This window comes from Chelonia mydas, chromosome 1, assembly GCF_015237465.2.
Source record: "Chelonia mydas isolate rCheMyd1 chromosome 1, rCheMyd1.pri.v2, whole genome shotgun sequence".
In the NCBI taxonomy this organism is placed as follows: domain Eukaryota; kingdom Metazoa; phylum Chordata; order Testudines; family Cheloniidae; genus Chelonia; species Chelonia mydas.
Genome location: NC_057849.1, coordinates 229060561 through 229086691, shown reverse-complemented (window position 1 = coordinate 229086691; position 26131 = coordinate 229060561). Strand labels below are relative to the sequence as shown.

Below are 26131 nucleotides of genomic sequence, written 5' to 3'. Positions count from 1 at the left end.
TAGCCCTATTCTTGACAGTCTGTCTTAACCCAATTTTCCTCTTTTCTTTCCCAGCTGTTCTTGTCACCTCCAGTTCAGGAACTAAGCATATCAAATCACAGATGGTTACTCAATGCCAATAAGAAGGTTTCATTTTTTCCTCTTCCCATCACCACATCTTCCAAAAGATTTCCCTTTTTACTCTGAAAAATAATTGCTGAAAAATATATTAGATGCCTCTATTGGACATATTGGCTTATCAGGCCATGCACACACATGATTCTGAAAATTCCGTGCATGCCACCTTGATTTAGCAGGAATTTGTGCTACTTTCCTCCCCTTTACAATTAAATTGGGGGAGGAAAGTGAGGGAAGAGTGAGAATATAGTCAAAACAGTTACATTGTCTTTCTACTAGCAAACAACCCTCCTAAAACAAGCAGATGAAACAAAAGTCAATATTGGTGAACATTGTATACATTATTACATATATCCTGAATATATCAAAAATATTTTGAAATCTCTCTAGTATGGCCATGAGTTACTTAAATGTAACAGGGTTTTTTTTAAGTAAACTTCTACCAAAAGAGGTGGAATTATAAGTCCAAGAAGGGTATGATTTAACTTTGAGGAAGAAGACAGAAAACTAGTTTTGGATATGAAATCTAATTGTTTAAAATGTTCCAGGCTCCAGTTCTGTTGACCTTTTGAAGTGGTAAACAATAGAAATGTAATGACTCATCATGTGACTGTTTTTAGTAAGTAATAAAATTTTTAAACAAGGATTTTCTTCAGCTAACAACAATTGGTTTCCCAAAACTTCTTTCCTTTTCATATATAAATTCCTGTGAACCCTGGATTCTGAGAAATAGTCTTGTATCTTCAATCAGCCAGTATTTCAACTCCTGTTCTGCTTGCATGTTTTAGGAAGGAAGGGAGGAGTGGTATTCTGAATGCTGTACTTTTTGCAATCTTTATAAGAATAGCTGGCCAACTAACTTGCAACAAACAATTTATTTGGCAAATTTTAAGCTTTTTTTCCTGTTTGTGAATTTTCTGCAATCAGAATGTGACTTATATTAATTTATTCACTTTTCTTAGTTGGAGAAATGCTTTGTGCAAACAAATCTCATCTTGTGGACTGATTGCAAACTGTTTGCCGCCAGTATTTCTTTTCCTGCAAGTATCCTGTTGGGACGGTCTATATTTGCAACTCCTTATGGGCAAAGTATATGATTGGTCACCTACATCACATAGCATTGTTTCTTCTCCCTGATTGGATGGCATAATCTTTGTAAACTTTTTCAATTACTGCCCAAAGCAAATTTCATTTTGTGATGAAATGCATGTCAGATACAGGGCCAGGGTTTGCTTTCTGTAAACAATTCATATGAACAAACTTTAATTTGCAGAAATATTTACAAAAAACAGCAGGGAACATCAAAACTGAATCCTGCTTAGACAGAGCTTGAGAAATTTACCAGACATCTACTAGCCAGAGGACTAATCCTATTAGGCACAGGTAGATAGGAAAGCCAGGGAGCGGGCTCCACCAAGAAAGTCCAGGTTCTCTTGGTGAAGAATCCAATTCTCTCATCTCCAGCCACTGGGTGCTGGGATTTCTTTTATGGTGCCATCCCTCGACCTACTTAGGAGCTCTATTTTTTGTATTAGCATATAGATGGGTTATAATTTTGATCTACAATCCCTTAATTGATGGAGCTTTTTGTTTCCTCCCTCAAATTCAGAGCCTCCTAACTGCACTGGAGACAGGTCTTTGCTATTTAATCTATTAGTCTGTTTTCTGGGTCCTCCTCCCCAGTGAACAACTTTTGTTGCTTATGTTACCTTTCTCCAGCAGCAGCATTAGTATGAAACTGGCATGATTCTTCACAGTTCCACCACTCCCCATCCAGCTTTGTACATCAGCTGTGAAACTGACCAGACCTCGAGCTGCCCAAATACAAACTCCAGAAGATGGCACTGTATCATGTTAACTTTCCAAATGTGACCAGAATGTATCTTCACAACCATAAAGGCTAGAAATGTATTTATTTACAAGTGTTGAATAAGATGCCAAGGAACAACTTAATGGGATAATTTTGGTTGTTGAGTTTAGTGTACAGATGCCAGGTGGTGTAGGTGGCCCGTGATAGGCAGGAGGTCAGACAAGATGATCTGGTAATCCCTTGTGGCCTTAAACTCTGTGACTATGATTCCAATATTATGGAGCTATGTTCATTTACACCAGCTAAGGACATGACCATAGTCCAACAGCAAGTATAACAATTCTACATTTTCATTTCAAGATGTGTGTATTCATAAATTCGTATCTAGAACAGAGGGGCATGGATCAGTGTTCACGTCACACTCCCAATCGGTACCTGGCCCGAGCTGGGGAAGCTAATGATCCTACCAGCAGACCAAATTCGGTGATCAATCCTGGTCACATGCCACCTGAGGCACATTGCACTTATGCTAGGAAGACCTTGAACAAAAGTAATCATATTAATGTAGAGAAAAAACTGAAAAATACAACAATTGTTGAGACAGTTGTCAGGAATAGAGATGAGCACATCTCTAAGCACAACCAGAGCCTTCTGTGGGCTCTCCAAAGCTTGTTCTTGCTCTCGCTCTCTCTCTCCCTAAAGCAACAATTTATAATCCTGGCTATCAATGACATTTTCAAAACAGAAGGAAACTTTCTTTTATAACATGGTGGTTTATGAAAAGCTGAGCACTCAGAACTCCAGCTGAAGTGAATGAGAGATGCAGGTGCTCAACATTTCTGACAATCACGCCCTAAATCCATAAAAGCATGACAAATTGTTCATTTTACCAATCTAATAGAGCACTACCTTTACCAGCTCACATCTGGCCCTTTAGTCAAATGAATGCCCCTTCCCCTCTCTCTCTTAAGAGCAGAGAAGGGACTGGAGGAAAGTTAGGGACTAGAAGTGATGACCACATGAATACCAAGATATCTGTGCTTCAGCAGGAGCTTATGGCTTTGCCATATGTTGTTATCGTTGTTGTTTATGAAGTGTCCACAATGTGCTCAGTGAGATACAGGACATAAAAGGAAGAGGAAGAGATTATAATCTAAACCCCTGACTTTACAAGTATTTATGCATGTGCTTAGTTTTAAGCATGTGAATAGTCCCATAAAGCTCCTTACAGCAACTGACTTCAGTGGGGATCTATGCAGGTGCAGAACTCTGTCTGCTTGGAGTCAGTTGAAAGACTGGGGCCTCAGAGGCAGACGGAAACAGAACCAGACACTCTTAGCCTACAGGAGTAATCTGGAGTATTGCTAAAAGGTGAACAGGAGGAATCTCAAACAAAACAAAAGTAAAAGAACCTTCATGAAATATCCCTATTTTAAAGTTTCAAATAGTTAAAATCTTTTTAGAAATTTCCCCAGGCCCCATCTGAGTTGGTCTTGAGGATGTACATGTATATACATACACTAAAGCTGCAAAAAATTGGTCATTAAAAACTTTTTTGGACAAAAATGGTCTATTTTGGTTTTGTTTGGTTTTGGGTTTTTTTGGAACACAAATTTTTACTTTATTTTTCAAAATTTCCAGGTTTTTTCCCATTTGCAAAAACGAGAAACTATCAAAAAAGTCAAAACTTTTTTGGCTTTTGGAAACCAAAAATGACCATCAAACATGTTGATTTTCGGTTGTTTTTTTTTTTAATATTTCTGCCAAAAAAAAAAAAAAGGGCGTTTCAAAGTTTTAGAGAAAATATTCACCATTCCCTATCTCTCTCTCTCTCTCTGTGGTGGTATAACGGGACTCCCTCTAGAGAAAGAATATATTAAGTCCCAACTGGCCACGGTCTATAATGAGGGGAACCAAAAATCCGCAAACGTTTGCGGATGGTCAGAATCGATAGCTTGCGCGCAGGGTGAATGAAAAGACAAAACCTAAGACAGACAAACCAAAGAGCATGCAGCTGAGCAACGCTTCGTTGATCGCTCTTCCTGACCTGTTATCTCCCATGGGAAATCGCACGCTCGCCTCCTTCCTTCCTTCCTCCCGGCTCCTCGCCCGGCTGGTGCTGATGCAGACGGCGGACTCCCAGAAGCGTTGGGAGGGCAGAGGCAGCGCATCCCTGAGTGTCACACCCCTGGTCTGGGGGGCTGGCACGGGAGAGTCTCTTTTTAGGGGTTCTCCTTCAGGCCAGGTTTTAAACCCTCTCAGGGGGGAGGATACTACACACACACACACACACACACATACATGCCCGTGTGCTGCACTCAGGCACTTCCAACCCTCTTCCCCCCCTTGCGGGGACATCTCCCTCCCTGTGGGGCGCCGGGCGGGCAGCCCCCGGGGATGTCGGGGGACGGGGCTGGGGCTGTGCTTGGCGGCGGCTGCTTTAAGAGCTCCCACAATGCCGCGCTGGTGCCCCAGTTCCCGTTACACTCTCGCTCCCGGCCGGGAGCGGCCGCCGCGGTGCGGTCACAGGAGCCAGGGCGCGGAGCACAGGGCGCCGCTGTGCGAGGCAGCGGCTCGGAGGCAGCCCCCGGCCCGGCCCGGCCCGGCCCCACACACGCACAGGGGAGGAGCTGGGTGCCCGGGCCCCAGCAACGCCGGGACAGGGGGAGGGGGCAGCAGCCGCCCCACACCCCGCAGCCCGCCCGCCCGCGGCAGCGCCTGAGCGGCGCTCTCCCGCCCCAGCCCCCTGCCGGCTGCGCTTGGCCGCGAGGCGCTCGGGATCCCCCGCCCCCTTCCCGGGCTATTTGGCCGCTGCGGAGGAGCGGGCTGCCCGCACTTGGGGTTGCTGCCTGTCCGGAGGAGCCGGTGCGGGGGAAGTGCCGACTTGCCAGCCGCCGCGGGGCTTTGCCATGGCCGAGCTGTAAGTGCAAACTTCGGAGTGGTTTTTCCGGGAGAGCCCCCCGCCCCGGCAGCCGCTCTCGGGCTCTCTCTTCGCTCCGCTCTCTTCCTCCCCTGCCAGGAGCCCTCTCGCTCCCTTCTTACTGAGCAGTTTTCCTCTCTGTGTTTTCCTGCCTCCTCTTCCTCTCGCTTTCTGTTGACCCCCCCCCCCCCCATTCCTTCCTCTCCTGCGTTTTTTCAGTTCCCTTCGTATTTCCCCTTCTTTTTTTTGGCAGTTTTTCTCGCTCTCCCTTTTTTCCCGAATCCCCCTATCTCTTCCTCTTTTTTTTTTTCTCCTTCAATTTTTCATGTTTCAGAATTTTTCATCTCCCTTTTTCCGTCTTGCCATCCCCAACTTTCCCCTCCTCTTTGCAGTTCTACCTTCAGCCCTTATTATTTACTGTTTCCGTTTGCATTTCCCCCTCTCCCTGGTTTTCTCCTTCCCGTTTCTCTTCCTTCCTTGTACGTTTCCTCTCCCCTCCTATTTCACCTTTGCCTGCCTCCTTGCAGTTTTGTCCCCTCCCCCGTCCCTCTTGTATCTTCTGTCTCTTATAGCAGCCGCATACAAGTCTTAAAAAGTAAGAGGTATTTTTCTGTGTCCTTGAGACGAGAGGTTAGACACCACTTTTCCTGAGCAGAGGAATCTCTGGCTCCTTTTTACTTACTTTCTTTCTTTCTTTCTTTCTTGAATGGAAATTAGGAAGTTGTTGTTTTGTTTTTTTGGCAACGTGGACTGTTTTTTGTTTTTGTTTTTCCGGTCCAGGCAGTGACGGTTTGTTTGATGGTTAATCTTTCTTATTCCTCTTCCCTGCCCCCTCTCTCTGCTAGTAGAGGGGGAGGGAAAGATTATAAGTAAATCTGTTTTGCCAGCAGGGAATGGATCACATTTTAGGAACAGTGTGAGGAAAGCATGAGTGACTCATGTACAAGAACAAGGCTTGGAACTTTAAGGGATAAGGAGATGGATTTTGGTCCCTAGTTTATGCATTAGTGAAGATTGTTGTAAAGATCTGTGGCTATTGGTGATTTCTGGTTATGGAATACATTTTTAAATTTTTTTTGTCATATTCCTGTGTGCTAACTCCTTTTGCTTCTCAGTTAAATGTCATTTTGATGTGATCAACAGAGCCACACGTTAAATTGCAGGTCAGTATTACCCTTGGATTTGATAAGTGTTGTAAATATGAAGGAGATCGAGGGTACACATTTTGGCATGCTCTGTAGAATCACACCTGTCACATCTTGCATTTGGACCCTTGCAAAGATATCAAAGCTTGACATAATAATAACAAAAACCACTAGATGGTAATTACATCCAGGACAAAGTGTGCTGTACTGTGGGTTATGAAGTCTGGCTTGTGCTTTACTGTATTCTGCACGGTCCATAGGCAGCACCTCTAGTTAAAATTAAATATGCACTGAACTGTAGAGAGAGTAAACCAATTATCTATTGATTTCTATGAAGATACCTGGTTAAAGATTTTTTTAGTTGATTGTGTTATATGACTAACATAGAGAACGCTAACCTGATGGTCTGATTATATTATTTTAGCAAAAATGTGTATAATTCATGAATAAAATGCTGACTACTTTACCTAGAATTGAACCAGTCAGTTTTAATCTTGGTTATGTTGCATTAACCCACTGTATATATTTTCAGAAAATGCCATTACAGATTGATCTGTTGCCTCCCTTCTCATTTTTTGTTGGTAAAGAGGTCGGGGAGTGGGTCAATGTTTTTTTTATGGCTTAGTAATTTTTTAAATGTCAAGTCTTACCTATTCTGTAATAACATTTTAAAGCTAAACAAAATTTAATTGCTGAAAACAATCTTTTCAATGAAAGACAGCACAATGATTCTGTCCCTGGGGAACAGAAATGATTATATCTCATTCACAGAGTTGTTCTGAAAAGACATACTACTCAATAACAAAATAATTTGTATAATGCAGTCTCTACAGCTATATAAGAACCTGTAAATCCACTTCCTCCCTCCCCCGAAAGAAAAAACAATCCCCATAGAAGCTGACCCTGCTTATTTAAACTAGTCAGCTAATAAAAAGATGGTTCTTTGGCTGTACAGAGCATGCTGGAGACTAAAAGAAAAACTCTGAATGGGTTCATAGAAGACAGATCAGGAACATAGCAAACACTGTTGGCAACAAGCTTGTGAATCTTTTAAAACTATATATTGGACTTCATTCATTGGTGGTGTCCCCAGTAATCTGAAAGAGCATGGATTCTGTTTCTACTTCTGCCTTGAATAGCAGTGGGAGCTTTACATACAGTACCCATCTGGTCTACCCATCTGTACCTGAGAATGATGGTGCTGAGCTTTTCATTCATGTCTATAAATTACTCTAAGGTCATTTGTTGAAAGTGACTACGTGTAAATGTGTTAGTATATTTGCTTAAAAAGGACAGTGCCTTAGAATACTAGTTGAGGAACCATATTTGTTAGAATATTCCATGTGTGTTCATGCACTATATTGTTTTTTATAAAACTGCAAAGTAAAAAAATTCCTGATGCACACAATTTATTTTATGTTTTGAAAGTAATATACCATACATGAGCTGATGGGAATTTAATGTTGGCTTGAGACATTTGGAGACAGAAGTTCTTTTTATCCACAGAGCAGGCATGGCTTTGACATATCAGTATATGCTTCCTCATAATACCGCATCTGTGTATCTCAAACCTGACCTGAAGGAATAGTTCCATTCTTATTTCTTAGCTTCTTTGCAGACACTGCAGAAAGGAGACCAATTAGTCCAAACTGCAGTGTGGAGAAATGTCCACTAGGAACTGGACTGTGCCATCAACTCTGGTGCATACAACTTCTGATCTTATTTGCTTTTGTAATATCTACAAACAGCATGGCGAACCATAAGCATTTAAAAATTGAGTCATGTCCCCAAAATCATGAGATTGGCTTGAAAATCATGAGATTAAAAAAACACACAAACATTTGGGGTTCTTTGTATTGCCTTCTGGTTTCTGAGCATTCAGGGTGCACTGAAGAGTCCAGGTTGTAATCTCAAATATTTGCTTTTCTGCAAGGTTTAGGATCAGTCATAATATAGATTCTGATGATGTGTTTGGAGAACTAGTTGCAGGAGTGAGATTTTTGCAGCATCAGGCCACAATATTGTATGGATGGAACACCTTTAGACTTGAGTGCACTTTAGCTGTAAGGACGACTAAATTGCTTGCTGTCAAAACCCCGAATTCTACCTGGACAGTTAGACCAAAGTATTCAGACTGAGGCACCCAAATAAAAGTGGCCAGACTTTCAGTCAGAGGTCTAACATTGAGTATCCACAACTGAAAATTTTGCCCATAACTAACTCAGAACTATTTTCCAGTTGGTGAAAGGAAATTGACACTATTTTCTCCTTTTTGACACTAAGAGGAGTTTGCCTAAATCTTTTTGTGCATTGGCAGAATATATGGTTCTTTCTACAGGCCTGTGTCAAGTTGTATGATAGTCCTGTGATACTCTTGGCTGGTAGATGTTGAGTTGAGAGCACAGACTTTGCTGTAGATGGGACAGGAAAAAGGGGTTATCTACAGCCCATGAAGTGAATATTCGGTGAATCCCCCACAGTAGTTACAGCTCCATCAGTCTGTAGTGCTTTCATTCATATCATTGTAAGTTTTCAGTTTTATGTTGCCACAAATAAGTGAAGACTTTGTTTGGAATTTGCCTGTGAGGATTTAAGCAGCAGTTCACTTCTGTAGGAAACACTTCTGTTAATTTTAAGGAAAAAATTGATTGTTGCATTTTATATGCATAATGCATTCCTGTAATCAGGTCACCTTTTAATTTAGCTTGTCTTGTTTACTCTAATATTGTGTTATAAAAAGGGATTATTCCCAACAATAGAAATCTCAATTCTTCCTACAGTCCAGGATTATTGAACAAAATGTCTTGCTGTTCAGTATTGTCGTTGCACTCAATGTTGTATGATAACACATGTTGTTCAGCTGTTGTTGATTCCTCAGTGGCATAGACTTCAAAGGAAGGCAGTGAAATAGAGCCATGGCAAGAGAAAAAAGAGTTTAGTTTCAATGGTCTGTACCATCCAGCTGTTTAAGTACTTTACAGAACTATCAGAGACTGTTCAGGCATCCAGTTAGGGCTGACAAGCAATTACATCTGGAAATGGAACCTACTTTGGAGGACCACCTAGAGGGAAGCTAGCATTTAAACATTCCCTATTTTATCAGTGCTAAGATCTTCAAAATCCCTTTTCAGTAAAGAAGGATGAGGCTCTTTGTCAAGGATGCTTTTGATATAATATTGACTTTACCTAATTCCTGGTGGTATTGTGCTCTATTTTATTTATGTAAAAATTTTGTTCTTTATTTTACATGGCATTATTATAATGAGAACAGAAGAAGAAGAGAAACAGGCCATGTAGGGATGCCCTCTCCTTTCATAATTGAAATGATTGATTATACATATATTTTGTTAATACTAGAATTGTATTTATATAAATACTCTTATTGGCTAAGTATCCCAAATGCTTGCAAAAAATCATATATGGATTTAAAAATCCAACAATATTAATGAAAATCCTCGTAAAACCAACACATTCTGCCAAAGACCTTGTGAAACAAAAAGTCCTTTTAAACCTTAATAATTACAGCTAATTCTTTTATCGTCCTCAAGTTTGAGCATAGAGGATATATTTCCTCTTTGTGTTTATTTTTCTCTGTTGAATTGTATAAGCTACATATTTATCAAATATATTTTCTCTATCAATTTGTCTGTCTGTCTATTGCAGTGCTGCTAACCCCGAGATTTTTATCTTGAGTTTTGTGATTTTTATTTGGTGTTTCACTTAAATTCTCCATTCCTGGAGTCAACTGATTACGTGAGAATCTCTGATTTAATTTAAAAATAACTTTCTAGCTCTCATGGTTTCACAGTAAAGCTTGAAAATGTGACCCAAGTTCACCCTAAAAGTTCAGAAATCAAAAGGCCAAGAGAAAGAACCCAAAATATATTTAAAATATCATGTTTTTGGGGGCCTGACTCATAATTTTTGAGACAAGGTGGATGAGCTAATATCTTTTATCAGATCAACTTCTGTTGGTGAAAGTGTCCTGGGACCAACGTGGCTACAACTACACTTCATGATTTTTGAACATTTGGGGTCAGCAACATTGATGTTGTAACCTATTCACATTACTTATTTGTCTGTAGTGGGTCCAGTCTCCTGCTCTTAGTGCTAATGGGAATTGTGTGCACATTGATGGGAGAACAGACTCAGTAAAGAAGGTACTTTGGTTCCCAAGACTTTTATGATACTTTTTTTATGAACGTGAAATACCAAAATAAACTCCATACCATGCAGGTAACTCTGAATGTTATTGGCCTTTGCCTTTTTTTGTTGACTTCCTGATTTAGGATTTTCATGTGACTTTTATCCCTTGAGTGCGTGGTTCCTTTTTTTAGGTGGCTGCTGTAGTGAAGTTCTCTCTCTAGTGTTTTAAGATAGCAGGATTTAGCATTTGCTTCAGAATTTTAATTGTATATTTATTTCCCTGTTGCTCTTTTGCCTGAATGTAGATGTACAGATACCGTTCTTTTCTGCCTGAATTTTCTTTGCCTTTGCCCCAAGGTTCAAACTGGTAGTCTGAATTCATTTAATAGGGCAAATGTATTGTTCTGATACTTGTACCACAAATAACCTTGTGTATTATTAGCCCTTTCATTGCAACAATACTTAACATGTATTGTTTCTGACAGACACCTCTATTATGACTCTGGATCATCCAGTTCTGAAGTGGCTGGGGCAGTTTCAATGCTGTCTTTCACATTTGGAAGTTTAAAGTACTGCATTTCTTCAACTGAATTGAAAGGAAATTAGAGAATAATATCTTCTGGTCATTAGACTTTTAAATCACTTAACAGTGTTTCAGACTTCTATTTTTAAAGGGGATTTAGAATCTCCCCAGAAACCTTCCCCTGCCCTTTAAATGTTGGCTTTATAATTAAATTCAGCTGTTCCCTAAAGCTGTGAGCGGTGAGGGGCAGGGGAAACTTCCACGTGCAAAAAGTGTATACAAAAAAAGAAGATAGTGTGGTCTATAGGATAGAGCACTGGATTGGGACTTGGGACACTTAGGTTCTATTCCCAGTGCTGCCATTGGATTAATGCGTGACCGAGAACAAGTCGCTTCACATTTGTATACTTCAGTTTCCCCATATGTAAAATGTGGATAATGATACCGATACTTTGTAAACTTCTTTGAGATCTACTGATGAAAAGCACTATATAAAAGGTGGGTATTAATCCTTAGTTCCAAATAATGAGTAGATTTTTCTCGACGTTTTGATGGTGGTGGTGATTTAAGATTGAACATTAAAAAATAATACCCATACAAAAGCTTTGAGTGCCTTGACAATAATTAGGCTTACAATAACTACGCAGCAGCATTAATACTTATGTACAGAGAATTTAACCATACCAACCAGCAGCATTAATTAATTAGAGATAACAATTTACCTTAGCTAGCAGATAACAAAAATGGAAAAACTCTAGAAAAGCTTCACATTCCCAAATCATACCCAGTTACATACCCTCGTACAGCACACAAAGGAGATTTTGGAGTGAGAAGCAGTGTTATTCATCACTCTAGGCTTAAGCAGAGGATATAACAGTAAGTTATCCAGTGTGTACACGTCACAATATTCCTGGGGACGAAAGGTTGGAAAAAGGCCAGAGTTAATAGTTTGTTGTTTTTTTTTAAAGTAGTTAGCAATCTAGATAGGAGTTGTTTAAATGTGCTATTAGTTAATATTGCTAGCCATACAAATGTAATGCTAATATCTATAGCGAGTAATATTTATTAACACTAGTACCTAGAGTAATTAGCATTCAAATAGAAATGTGGCAGGAAAAGAGTGTCTTTGCACTTGTCAGTCAGAAAGTGACTTTTTATAAAAAAAAAACAAAAAAAAAAAAACTTACTCATCAGTGCTGCTCCCTGTGTGTATCATATCCGCTTTCTTTGGGCCTATTCCAAGTCCCGCTGAAGTCAATGGAAGACTTTTCATTGATTTCATTGGGAGTCAGATCAGGCCTTTACTAAATAAAGCACTTCTGTGATGTGGATTGGACACCCTGCGCAGGCCATGTGTTTCAAGCAGTACTGATGAGCAAAGAAACTAATGGAGAACAGCAGCTGAGTGTTGTGCAATGCTTCCACCTCACTGCTGGATTGGAGAGAGGCCATCTGATTTTGTGGTGAAACCCTTTGCTAGAAACATTGTTCAAACTCCAGAACTGTAGGTAAACCGAGGATGAATTAGCAAGAGTTTACAGAATAATCTGACTGGAAATTACTGTGTTTTTAACAGTTATTTCTGGCATATGCTTTCATTCCAATAACTAATAAGATAGCAGCAAGCTGTTTAACTCTTGCTACACAAAATTAACTTTCATTTTGGCTTTAGACTGTAAGTGACAGAATATGCTAAACCTGGTTGTGCTTTGCTTCTCCGAAAAAAGAACTTTAGGGCAAATTATAAAATAGGTAAATATTTGCACCCTTATTGCAGTGCCATGTTCTGAGGCATTTGGTAGCCCTGAAAGCTTAACAAGCTGTTTTTCATTTGCTTGCTCTCTTTGCATAAAACAGGAAGCAAAAAGTACATTCTGAAATTGATTAGAGCAGTGGTTCTCAAACTGTGGGTTGGGACCCCAAAGTCTTACAACCCCCTTTGAATGAGGTCGCCAGACCTGGCTTAGACTTGCTGGGGTCCAGGGCCGAAGCCCAAACCTCACCACTCATGGCCAAAGCCAGAAGGTGTCAGGGCTCGGGTTGCAGGCCCCTGCCTGGGGCTGAAGCCCTTGAGCTTCAGTTTTGGCCCCCCTGCCCAGAGTGGGGGGGGCTCAGGCTTTCGCCTCCCCACCTGGAGCAGTAGGGCTTGGGCGGGCTCAGGCTTTGGTCCCTCCTCCTAGGGCCCTGAAGTAATTTTTGTTATTAGAAGGGGGATGCGGTGCAATGAAGTTTGAAACTATGATCTAATCCAGGGGTTTTTAAAGACAGGTCTATGGTAAATAGTTTGTGAAGTCAGTCAGTGTGACACAACCTCAGGAATCTTGCCACAGAACTTGGACTGTAGTACCACAGGATTCCAGTGGTCCTTGATCTTCTAGAAAGGTGAAGAACTTTTAATTCCTAATACCAATTCTCATCACACTCTGCTAGGGATTGACCAAGCAGCGTAAGGAAGAAGGAGGAGACCCATTTTTATACCTGTAGACTTGAAATAAAAGAAATCCCTTTATATTCGGAAATATCCAAGTGGCATTTTGTTTCACATCTGATTTTTTTTTTTTTTTTTTTGGCTGGGACTAGAAGTTCCAAAATACTACAACTACAACATTCATTGTAGTATTTTCAGATGGGAGGTATCCTATGAGAGATTTCTAGCTCAGTCTTGTAGACATAAATGGGCAAGAGGTTTTGTGTGCTTATCTGATCCCTTTCAGGTTTGCAATTGTATTCTCTCTGTCAAACTGCTGACCTCAATATCTGAGCATCTTCAATTGTTGTTATTACTGTTTGTTTGTATTATAGTAGCACCAAGAGGCCCCAGGTCACACAGCAGGTTGTAGCAGAGTCAAAAATAGAATTCAGGTCTCCCAGATGTGTGCCCCATTCATTAGCCCACACTGTGTTCCACTTTCTTTATCCATTGTACATCTCCTCTCCCACATATCTTCCAGGTTTCTGTTATCAGATTACTTATTTCTTGTATAGCCTACCTTTTACAATGTATGCTGAATCTTCTTAACCTTCACTGTTGATTCCACATTGCACCTGCTATTGTTCTGTTAACACTTTTAATTAGTGGACTGTTGGTGTGCTCAGTGCATTAAGCAGCACAGTCAATCCTTTCTACTCTGGTGTATCCTGAACTTTTTGCCATTTCTTTTACTAGGAGATGTACATAATATATATGGATAATCTCTTGAGCACCTCTTTTGTCCTGGTCCTGACTTCCTCCACTATATATTCTCTCTTCTTCCTCTGAGGAGACTGGTTTGTTTCTAGAAGATCCTCCTTTGAAAAAACTCAAGAAAAGAACATTTTAGTAATTTTTTTCTCTTAGGTCCTTCACTGACCTTTTGTGTACTTGACAAAATTGTTTTTCATTTTTCTGCGGTTTTCCTTTCATTCTCACCTTTTTAATTTTTTCAGATGACTTCTCGTAAGTGTTAACTCGCTCTGTTTTACAAATCCATACATGGTATTGTGCCCTCTTGCCCTGAATTAATTTTAATTTAGTACAAAAATTACTATGGTGTATAAATATTTTCTGTATATATTACTTTACATGCCACACAATAATATTTAATTGATCAATAATGATGGGTAAGAAACAGCATAAATTTCCACTTTCACCTCCCCCAAATTAATCCTAGATCTTGAGAATTAACCCTATATCAGAGTGAAGAGCATTTTAATTGAAGCTATTTTGCAACCTCAGTTGTAGGATATGCTAATAAAAACAGATGAAAAATACATATCATAGAGTGACAAATGCAGAAGAAAATGGAAAATGGATGGGTTGGATTTCAGTATAGGGAAAAATAAAATAGCCAATGAGATACTCATGGTATGTGGCAAAAAGTTATGACAGATTATTCATATCAAAATCATTGTTGCATAAATGGTGGTTCTTTCCTGCACATTCCCCTTCTAAGCGCCAGGAATTAAAAAAAAAATACATAAAATAAACTAACATCAAAATTCAGTTGCCAACATCTCCTTCTCCTCAGATAAAACAAGAACTACTCTAAGAATAAATGTCTACATTATTTTAAGAACTCTAAGGAATTCTTCCCACTTACTGATATCAATTACTGAACCTCAACTCTGTCAAAAAATTCAAGCATTCTCCTTGGAAAATAGTCCTGAAAACAACTCTTAGAAAACTGAATATTTTAGCTAAGCACTTTCCTGTGTGTTTTATTTATAGCTGTGAACAATGGAAAAATAAGAATGAGTTTCATCTGCTCTTATTTGTCCCTAGGATTTGGAATACCTGTGAATGCTAAACTACAATAAAAGATTGATACAGACCTTAATTATACTAACAAAGTAACGTTGTGTGACTATACGGTTCATAGGACTGGGAATGGAAGAATCTGTTAAGTTGTTCGCCTCTAGGTTACTAGTTCAGATGCTACCTAGGTCAATATAATGACCAAAACTTGTTACCATTTGATTCCTGTCCTGCTATCAATGTCAGATGAGTTGGTCTCATTCAAGTTTATAGATTACAAAAAATGCCACAATTGTTTCATATTGATTCTTATATTGGTAGCCTCAGGAGAGAGGCATGGAAAATGAAATATATTTTATTCATGCTGAAAAATTGAGCGTCAGACTTGATTTATGGAGAAGTAACAAATATTCTCCATTTAATAATCCCCATGTTACTGAGCTATGTACCTGCTCCCAGATCTGTCTACCACGCCTGTGATGCTTTTGTATCTCAGTCTGCTTCAATGTGAGACTGCTTGTATGGACAGTTTCCATTGGTTTGCATCAGTCTCATGCTCATGATTCTTGGGACAACAGGTTTATCAGGTAAACATGACTTAAAATCTTGGACCTAAAGAAGCTAACTATGTTTTTTTTCTAGCAACTAACACTTTTCAGGAAAGATCGAAAAGACAAGTCTTTGCTATGTCTGAATAACAATGACAAGTTTTGCCCTTTCACTGAATTACAAACCTTTATACGTGAGTAAGATTTATTATTCCCCCAAATCATCATAGACGTTAAATGAACTGATCACATGCTTAAGGTTCAACACATGTGAAAGTGTCTGCAGGATCATCCGTCTCAAACACATGGCTTCCGATTTGCTTGGGAACTGCTCTTTCATGCTGTCAAAGAGACAAGGTGGGTGAGGTGATATTTTTTTTATTCGACCAACTTCTGGTGGTGAGAGAGACAAGTTTTCATGCTTACACAGAGGTCGTCTTCAGCTCTGTGTAAGCTCGTTAGCTAGTCTCTCTCTCTCACCAACAGAAATTGGTCCAATAAAATATATTAAGTCACCCACCTTGTCCCTCTAATATCTTAGGACCAACATGGCTATAACAATACCGTATTCTTTCAGCCTGTTTGTCGAAATTGTTCCTTTAATCTAATTGCTTGTCTCCACTTTTGTAATATCATAAAATATTTATTTTAATGTGAGTGGGGCAAAAGTGGATGACTAGATTTTGTGTGTGAGATGTTGGTATGAATAATTAAATATATGCATTCAGGGAATGCTTTCAGCTCTATTGATACGCTCTTTAGATTTTTCACCACTGAATGTGTCTGTAACAGACAATGTCATTAGAGAACAGAGTACCTTCTGACCTGCTGTTATCTGAGAGATTGTACAAGTATTTCAGATGTCTTGAACAACTTGTATTTTGCTTTGGATGACATGATTTCAAATGAACCTCTCCTTTATTTGCTAGCATAACCAGTGTGAGTGAAATAGCATACAATTATGTACTGTTTTTAAGAGAGTAAATTTCTTTCTCTTGCTCATGTTTGCATGAAGCCATGCAGCAGAAACCTTTTTACTTGCAATGTGAATGCAAAGAGAAGTAGAACAAGAAGGGAGGTTTACTCTGTGATGGTCAGGATATCTCACCCTCACTAATTTATTTGAGCATAAGCTTTCGTGAGCTACAGCTCACTTCATCGGATGCAACAGCTGTAGCTCACGAAAGCTTATGCTCAGATAAATTGGTTAGTCTCTAAGGTGCCACTAGTACTCCTTTTCTTTTTGCGAATACAGACTAACACGGCTGCTACTCTGAAACCTGTCACCCTCACTGTGTTCCTTTCTGTTTATGGCAGGACGTTACTCTAGCTCTAAGGTGAAGGGGGTGAAAATGATGTCACAACTTGACAGCTGATGGGTTCTCTCCTCTTTTCCCCATCTTTAATTTGGATCTTGTTTCTTAAATAAATCAGCATACTGCATGTAGCTCAGGCTCTGGCTACGGGGCTAAAAATAGCATTGTAGACATTCAGGCTTGAGCTGGAGCCTGGGCTTTGAGACTATCCCTCTTGCTGGGTTTCAAAGCCTGAGCCCAAATGTCTACACTGCTATTTATAGCCTGTAGCGTGCACCCTGCAAGGCTGATTCAGTTGACTTGAGCTTTGAGACTCACTGTTGTGGGTCTTTTTTGCAGTGTAGTCCAACGGGACTTGCCAAGGCCACAAGGAGTGTGTATGACAAAACTGGGATCTGAAGCCTCATCTCTTAACTGCAAGGCCTTCTTTTCTTTCCTCATCCTCTGTTATAAACTGTACAGTTGACCCAGTGTTTACCGACAGTAGACTGAAATGGTTTTTGCCTGTCTACTGTTGCATGCTAAGTGTTAGAAGATGCAAACACCTAATGTTTAAACTATGGGATAGGGAGAGTCTTTTGATTCTGTCTGTACAGTGGTGTCCTAGTCCATGACTGGTGTTCCATGCAGTGCCACAATATAAATAATAATTAGCACTGTAGAAAAATCATGTAAATGGTCAGCTGACCTGACCATAGCCATCTGCAAAAGTTGTGCTGGGAAGTGGGAGGAAATGTGAATCTGTTAAATACTTTTCAACTGTTCAGTGAAAGCAGATGCATTAAACTAATGAGACAAACTTCAAGGCATCTTGTTCTTGGATAAGGAGTGGAAATAAAATAACACTGTCATTTAGAGCAAGGAGGAGATGTGCTCTGTATTCATAACAGTAAGTATTTTCCTTTCAAATTGGCAGAACTTTGAGGAGAAATAAGTCAAGTACTTTCATGGGCTATGGAAAGTACAATAAAACAGGCAGTGTGCCAAAGCACTGTGTGAGACCCCTGCCCAGGTAAACAAAACCAAGAACAATATTGAAACAGGTGATAAAACAGGAGACGTATGCCTTGTACTTGCAAAACAGCTTAATGATAGTGGCAAAAGATAGTTGCCAAATTTCAGTCTGTTCTCCTCCCCTCCCTCCCCCCAAAAAAAATTGGACCACTTCTCACAGATCCTAAATAAATGTTAAAACCTTAATTTCCTGATGGTTAGTTGATTCCAGTTGTGTAACTACCACCTCTTTCATCTCTCTGTGTGTTCTGTACTGCTCATCGCTTCAGTATTTGAGCACTGAGCCGCAGTTTTATGTATACACATTTATTGGTTTTGACTTTTGGTTAACTATATTAGTCTATAGGACCAGTCCTTGACAAAGGCACATTCAAGCCAAATGAGAGATCATATCAGCAACAAATTCTAGCAAGTGTTCTCTGTAATAAAGTAGAACTTTGCAAACATAAACATGGCTAACTTGTACTTTTGCAAATATAAATGGTGGTCTCTTTCTGACTTTTACCAAATATTTAATGGTAGAGTGCTGGTATGAGTTCACACATTACTAAGATTGTTATTGTTTACAAAATATTTGACAGTAAATAAACTACAACTGTCAAAGTCATGTAAGTCGGTTGTTCAGTGACCTAGCACATTTGAATTAGCACATTTGTGCTAATTTGCCATCAGTGTCCCTACCATTAGAGCAAATTAAGGAGGTTGTTCTTTATATTACTGCATTGTTAGCTCACCTTGTTGATCCTAGCTGTTGCTGTGTGTGTAAGTAACACCATTGTATTTGCCAATCATTGTAGTAGCTAGGCACCAACTCCCTGTGCTGAAACTTCTGCATTGTTTTTCCTGTGAGATGGAGTGCGTTAAGGACTAGTAACCAAATCCTCAGTTTTATTTTGTATTGCATTTGACTCATGTATTGTGTGTATTCCTATACAAAACGGAATTTGAGAATAATCTTAGAGTATAAGAATTCTGTTTTTATTATGAAAAGCTACTATCCATAGACCTCCTTTTTAAAAGGGCAGTGTGAGTACTCCCATGTTAGACTGACTTCTGTAAACTAGTTTTTAATAAAGAAAATCTGACTTTCACTAATTATTGAGGCACTGTAGTTAACCTTAACATTTGAACTTAAGACTCAACCGAACACCCAATAAAGTCAACTGGAGTCTTTCCATTAATCTTCATGGACATTAGATTGAGTCTTTAAACCAGGGATTAAACCTCTTTCTATATAAATAATACAGTATACTCTACCTAATCTTGTACAACCCTTACTCTTTGACTGCAAACTAAAATGCTACTCCTGCAATAAATTCCGTGCAGGCATAGAAGTCTGCCCATACAGAGCTCATTGCGAGACTGAGTCCTTGATTTCCTGAGAATTGTCAAACGGATCTGTTTGCTAGCTTTCACTATAAACACGTTACAGTGTCCCCTTTTAAGAACTGTAGTGGTCTTTCTTTTTTAAAATTCCTGTAACAATTAAGTTCCTGATTCGAGATTTGAAAACTGACTTGATGCTAGGTTGTATTACAATCTAACATGTAGGCTACTTTTTATATTGCTTGTTTTTATTTATTAATGCTGTCAGTCATAGCTATTTCTACCAATATTGTAAAAATGGTTCCTTAATATTTTCATCAAATATTTGTCATCTAAAGGATGCTCCAGAATGTAAACTTTCACTTAAGAATTATGCTTTTTATTCTGTTCTGTATAGGTTCTTATATGGTGCTTATCATCTGACAGACTGACCTCCATGGTTGTGGAGTAACTTTGAAAATGTAAAAAAAATTTAACAGATGCAGTATTTTCCAAAGACTACAGGTGGCCAAAACAATCACTCTGAGAGGTGTGAATTGTTTCTGATTCCCTTCAATTGTGTGGTTCATTCTGTAACCTAAAGATTACAGATTATGACCCAGTTCTTCTAACCCTTACTCCGATGCTTAACTTTATTCATGTGAATAGCCCTACTGAAGTCAAGGTTAAGCACATTCAGGGTCCACATGTCAGCATTATTTCTATGGTTATGGTTTTAGCAGAAAAATCCAGTTTGTGACACATGGATTTATTGTAGTATTTGAAAAATGCATTTGATGACTAATGGGTTGTGTGACACATAAGTTTGCATCAAAAGTTTTGAGGTCTGAAACCTTAGATGACAGAACTTAACCTGCAATTGACATGAAATCCCCAAATCCAAGACTTGGGCTATTTTTGAATTTTATTGATGTGCACATTTTTATTTTTAAGAGCTCTGCTAATCATGACTCCTCAGATATTTATCCAATAACATTTTTTCTCTAGCCTGTAGGAAAACATTTTAGAGGGGGATATGGTGGCATAATTGATTTTGTAGTAATTATTTCAACAGAGGGAATGGATTGTATGTTGTATTTTTCAGAAAAAGATACCCCAGAGAAGCAGACAGTGCATTCTTCTTTAAAAGGATTGTCACTCCTTCACAGGCTAACACGTAAACAAGCTCTTGTATCCAGAGGTCTGTCTCCTGGACCTTCGGAAGCCTACAGGAGGGGATTTGTGTTCTTACAGCCTTCCTAAGAGCTTCAGGAGAACTTCTCTACTGGGCAATTCCTAAGGTGTACAGGTGAGGGTCTCCTCTCCTGGTTCACCTGCAGAAGCCTTGGGGTTTGCTGCCCCCCACTCCAGTACCTTCCCAGCTCTGCCCTGTCCAATGTGACTTGCGCTGCCTCTGTGCATCGTGGGTGGTAACATTGAATTTAAAGTGACTGTTAGAGTGTGAATGGCTTGATGGTAGAACTAATGCCTGGAGATTGGCATTGTATAGGATGTAAATGTTGCCTTACCTTACGATTCCTTGGTTAAGTTTTGGTATTGTGTGTGGGGGGAAATAGTTGAGCAGCCTTAATTCTAAGTTACCTAAGTCTTGTTTTTTCATTTAAAAATAAAAAAGAGCTTTATATTAAATGAGCTGCTTGCACAGCATTAGCAGGTACATGGTCAAAGAATAGCTTTAGGTGTTGGGTTACATATAACTCCAATAATTAGCAGTGTTTTGTTGGCATATGATTTATGAACAAACATACACACTTTCTGTAAGATACGCTAACATAACAAATAAAAATTGAGGTTTTAAAGTACTGAAGTATCTGTACACATCCGTATAACTGAAAGGAGGGGGAGAGTAAACAGCTGTTCGAATATCTCGGTCAGTATGGTATCTTCTGTAGACCAGTGAGCAGGGCAAACTAACAAAGCTAATCCTTTTTGTTACATCAGGTGCTACATATGTTGCTACTTGAAGTGCACTAATTTTGTTTGTGCTTGTACATCCTAGCTTGAATCCACTGTAAACTAGTGGAAGTGGGGGCAGTTTAGAAGCAGGCTGATAACACATTGTAATGTAGATTTTGGCACCCATGTGATTTGTATGGAATGAAATCCGAGTTGGTTGATTTTGCTGAAGTGAAAGCACTGATGTTTGGCTTATCATTCATGACAGGTCAGCTGATGCTTTCCTTTCAATCCAGAATTGTGCTCTACCTTCTTTGTTCTGATAGACCTGCCATTGACCCTTTGATAAGTTATTTATGAAGAGGTGTTTTCACTTAGGATTAGGCATTTGCTTTGACTTAGTAAATACACTAAATGCATTTTCATTAACAAAGAATATGCAGTGCAAAACTTTAAAAAATGCATTGGTGCCTGGTTTATCGTGTTGACACTTCAGAATATGCTGGAAAATATACAAAACATTGAACTGTATTATATTTTGCCTCTTCTCTAGTTAATAATTATTAACGCTGCCCCGCAAAAAGTAAATAGTAGGAACTGCATGGTAGCAGAGTATGTAAGCTTTTATCTTTAGGTTACTGGTTCAGATCTGGCCCAAGTTCATGATGTCTGAAATTAATATTTGGTGTCCTGTGTTTTGAATTCTTAAAGGTTTCAGGTCCATTTCCTAGAAAAGAAGTATGCACATCACAACTGGCTGTAATTGGATCCCCTTATTGGCAGTTTCATGAAGGGGGCCAAGAATTTAATAGATATTTAGGGTAAATTACACTCTCACTCTTACAAATGGTCTTTCCAAGTTAAGGTTGAGGTACATAAGCTTCCCCTCAGTACACAACCAAAACGTCTATTGCCTATGGTGTTCCTTCTCTGTTGATAACTGGAGGACTTCTAAGGCTGTTAGCTCATCCCCTCCCATGGGCACCATAGTATGTTTGTTAAAGTTTTTCATGTAGGAGGAACCCTTCCTCCACCTCCAATTTTTAAAATAATTCTCAAATATTCCAGGAACTGAAATTCTTCATAGTGGGTGATACTTTGCTTCTATGCAGCATCAGACAAGAGCTTGTGTATTTAGGAGTGTTTGATATAAATTATCACGCATTGAAATTCCCTATAAATGATTTAGGTGGACTTTTTTTCCTCTGCTTTTCCTTGCTTTACTTAATACATGTATTAATTACACTAAAAGAAAAGGAGTACTTGTGGCACCTTAGAGACTAACCAATTTATTTGAGCATAAGCTTTCGTGAGCTACAGCTCACTTCATCGGATGCATCCGATGAAGTGAGCTGTAGCTCACGAAAGCTTATGCTCAAATAAATTGGTTAGTCTCTAAGGTGCCACAAGTACTCCTTTTCTTTTTGCGAATACAGACTAAATCGGCTGTTACTCTGAAACCTATCATTAATTACACTGTATCTAATATAGGCTGCCTATATTGGCATTATATATTTTAATCAAAAGAAGAACAAGGAGGAGCAGTTTAAACCCCAGTACTTCATGCATAAATACAACCTAATTAATGCCATAATAAAGAGTCAAAAATATGGACACTTCCATAGAACAGAAGCAACAAGACCAGTCTCGTAAGCAGGTGTGCTGCATGCTTGACCGAGGCTGCAGACGAGAAGGCAATTGCTAATAATGGATCCAGAATTTCAGGTCTGCTTATTCAGACACTAGTTCCTTTGTAAAAAGCAACACCCACTCTGTTACTCATTGTGCAGGTTAGACTGTTTCACAATCTCATGTGACAGCCAAGTCTGTCTTTTACCCATGGTATCTTTTGCAGTTATGGACATGTCTCGCTCCTTAGACAACAAATTTTGGCCTTCTACTACTGCTTTGTAGTCCATGGCTGTAAAACAAACAAAATTATGGGACTATCTGATTGATGCCATGTGATTAGTTCTGTGTTGTGAGAACTCGGTTATGAAATTAATTTTTCTAATGGAACTGTGGGCTGGGATAGAATTTGTTAATAAAAGTAATGACACACAACTTTGAGAGAGAGTAATTTTAATGTGACCTGTGTGGATTGGTTAATCTTTCAGATGGAAATTCACCCTCTTTATCCTTTTATATATGCACACGTTTAGTGACTTCAGAATTATGCTAGAGAAAAGTGACACTAGAGCAAGCAAATCAAACTAAATGATTCATTTTTGCATTCCCTCCCATAATTTTCTGCTGACTTACATTTTCTATAGACAAATGGGGAAGTGTGGAATGGAAGACTTGGGGCTCCTACTTTTAAAAATCTTGGCCCAGGTTAGGCTCCAAATCTATAGTTAGCCCCTCTAGTGGGGTTTACAGACCCCCTGCTAAGGCTAAGGGAGTGGTAGAGCAGTATTGGGGCAAGAAGGCCCTGCCCCTCAGCAGCTGCAGAGCATTCTCCACATGAAGGACCTGCTTAAAAGGGAACTCTGACAGTGAAATGGGGGTGGGAGAGCCCCAGAAGTGGCAGCCTGATTGCCTTCCTGCAGTCCGAGCGATCTACAGGGGAGGTGTCTGGACTGTGGGTAAGACCCAACCATGTGGCCAGGGCTTGACCCCTTTTCCCCCTAACCAGTTCTCATGATAAAGGGGAACAACCAGGACCGGCTCTAGGCACCAGCAAAGCAAGCATGGGCTTGGGGCGGCACAATTCCAGGGGTGGCATTCCAGCCTTCCCCAGCTGATTATTTGATCTGTTGAGACTGTGTGAGCAACCTTCTGTTGACAGGGAAGCAAAAGGCTGGGACTGTGCTCCAAAATGAAGAGAGTACAGGGGAGGTAGGAAGCCGGTCTGGTGCATCAACTAAGAGGGGTCTGAGACTCTCCCCACCTCTTTCTCCCTTGGGCACCTGGGCTGGGACCTGATGAAGGGGGAGGGCTTGGTTCTTCCAACCCTTCCCTCCTCCTCCATCCAACTGAGAGAATGCGCAGAGGACTGCGGGATGACATCCTATAACTCACCAGGCCCTCTGGCTGTCCAGCAAGGCCACCCCAAGATGGACGTCCCAAGACAACTGTTCAGCTGTAGCCTGCCAGGCCTCCAACGAAGCCCACTACGGGCACCTAAATAAGTAGCACGATCTTCAGAAGTGCTGAGCATCCAGCAGGTCTCACAGACCTCGGTGGGAGATGCCTATCTTAAGGTTCCCAATGCTGAAACTCTTGGCTCTGCATCTCTGGGTTAGAAAGCAGCAGATAAGTGTATTTTATAGAGCCTAAAATGTTAATCTTCAGGGGGAAAAAGGCATTGGGAAGATGAAATACTCTGGCACCCTCTACTGATATTCATAATTATTGGCATTGGTAATACTGAGTTGCATGCTTCCACTTTCCTTCTCTAAATGACAGGTAACTGGTGCTTTTAGCTGCTGTTGGGGTCACGAAGAGCAGCTGCTTTCCAGCGTTCTGATCTCTTGCAGATCCTGTAAATGGCCAAGGTTTGATGCATTTGATGGGCTAAACTAGCTTCTAGCATAGGCTGTCAAGCTGGCTGGTTTATTTCACTAAAAGTTAATCTAGAATCCAAGAAAAGAGACTAGCTTTGGAAATTTAAGGGAGGGATTTTCAAAAGCACTCCGCATTGATCTAACTCTGTTGAAATCCATGGTAAAACTCCTTTGGAGCTCAATAGTAGCGAAGTTATCCCAGTGAGTGCTTTGGAAGTCCCACCCTAAAAGTACAATGTAATGGAAAAATGACTTACAATTAAAAGATGCCATAACAAGCTGGATTGCAGTGCATTGCAAACGGTTTTTTTCAATGTATGTGCTGCTGAAAAAACACGCCAGTTAGCTTAAATTTGCCTATTGTTTCACTTGATTTTTTGAGGCACTTGTGCATATGTCCTTCTAGAGAAGGTAATAATAAGTGCTATAGGTTCTGTGGTTTTACCTTTGTAAGAAGATATAGACCCTGTACTTCCTTCTTTGAGCAAAATTGACTGGTATGGGGGTACCCAATGATATCTTGAAATACTATCAGGGTCCACAGCTGAAGGATTGGGAGGTGGCTTATAAATGTTTGCAGTAAAGTTCTGGAAGTTGGAGAGGGTCAGGTGGAGGGTACTTGTTATTGGGGGTGGCGGGGAAGTGGACTAGTTGATACGACACCAGGGTTTGGAGACCCCAAATTACTGTTCCAAGCACAGGCACTCAGTGAAGCAAAGGCAATGTGTAGGAAACCAGTACAGAGGGAGCTGGATCCTACATATAACTCTAAGTAGGGAAGCGGCACCAGAGGATCTCAGTACTCTGGTAATCTAGCTCCAGGTACTCATGGGTTACTTTTTAGGCCAGCTTCAGCCATTTATGATTCAATTTTTCATTTTCAAACAAGCACTCTTGTTGACAGACCGCTGCAAGACAAATGTATCCATTAATATAAAGGCACACTTCTCTGAAATAGACTACTTGATTAAAAATATCCATTAATAGTTTTTGTTAGGGTTTATAAGTGGCATGTAACTAACTTTTTTTAATGTAGCTTTAAACAACTGGGCATCCTTGCTATTCTTTCCCATTCACAGATGTGTAAAGAGAAGCCCATGTCTTTTCAAGTTACATTAGATGTTTCTAAAAATATTTATCATGTTGCCTATGGAACCCTATTTCTTTTTCAATGTACATTTTCACTTAAGAATTTTACATACCCTTTGTGACAATTGATGTACATCAGTTGTACAGCTTGCATTGTTTTTGGCAATCTTCTTAAAAGGAGCTAAATTAAGATCTCTGTCTGACCTACAGCTGTTGGGATCTTATTTTAAAAAAAAACCCTTCAGACATATTCAGCTTCTTATGCTTTGTAGATTTATTTTTAATGGCTATTCTCTCAGCATGCTAATTAGTTTAAAAGATATAATAAATATGCTTACCATTCTCTTTAGGACTCTTTTGTGCTAATCAGATAAAATCAGACCAAAGAGACTAGAAAATCAAGACTGTAAGTTACTTCCTTTCTGGGAAGGTTACATGTTCTAGAAAGATGGTGCCTTTGCCCTTTTGAAAACATATCTGTCGTGTATCTTTCAGGTGTAAAACAAATCTATGTTGGCATTCTATTTGTTCTGGGTCTATC

At 39.7% G+C, this 26131-nt stretch overlaps 2 protein-coding genes across 6 annotated transcripts in view; one reads left to right on the top strand and one right to left on the bottom strand.

Annotated features, from left to right (window-relative positions):
* LMNTD1 (lamin tail domain containing 1) overlaps window positions 1-4413 on the bottom strand; it is a 299068-nt gene extending 294655 nt beyond the window's left edge. The window contains exon 1 of the mRNA XM_037915372.2: window positions 3975-4413. The gene's annotated coding sequence lies outside the window, so the exon portion shown is untranslated. The remainder of the gene's footprint in view (window positions 1-3974) is intronic.
* Window positions 4414-4520: 107 nt separating this feature from the next.
* Window positions 4521-26131, top strand: part of RASSF8 (Ras association domain family member 8) — a 122375-nt gene continuing 100764 nt past the window's right edge. For 4 of the 5 annotated variants that reach the window (XM_037915409.2, XM_037915424.2, XM_037915418.2 and 1 more), the window contains exon 1: window positions 4521-4847. The gene's annotated coding sequence lies outside the window, so the exon portion shown is untranslated. Of the gene's footprint in view, window positions 4848-5181; window positions 6011-26131 lie in introns of those variants that run through there. The other variant, XM_027825448.3, reaches the window with a different exon arrangement.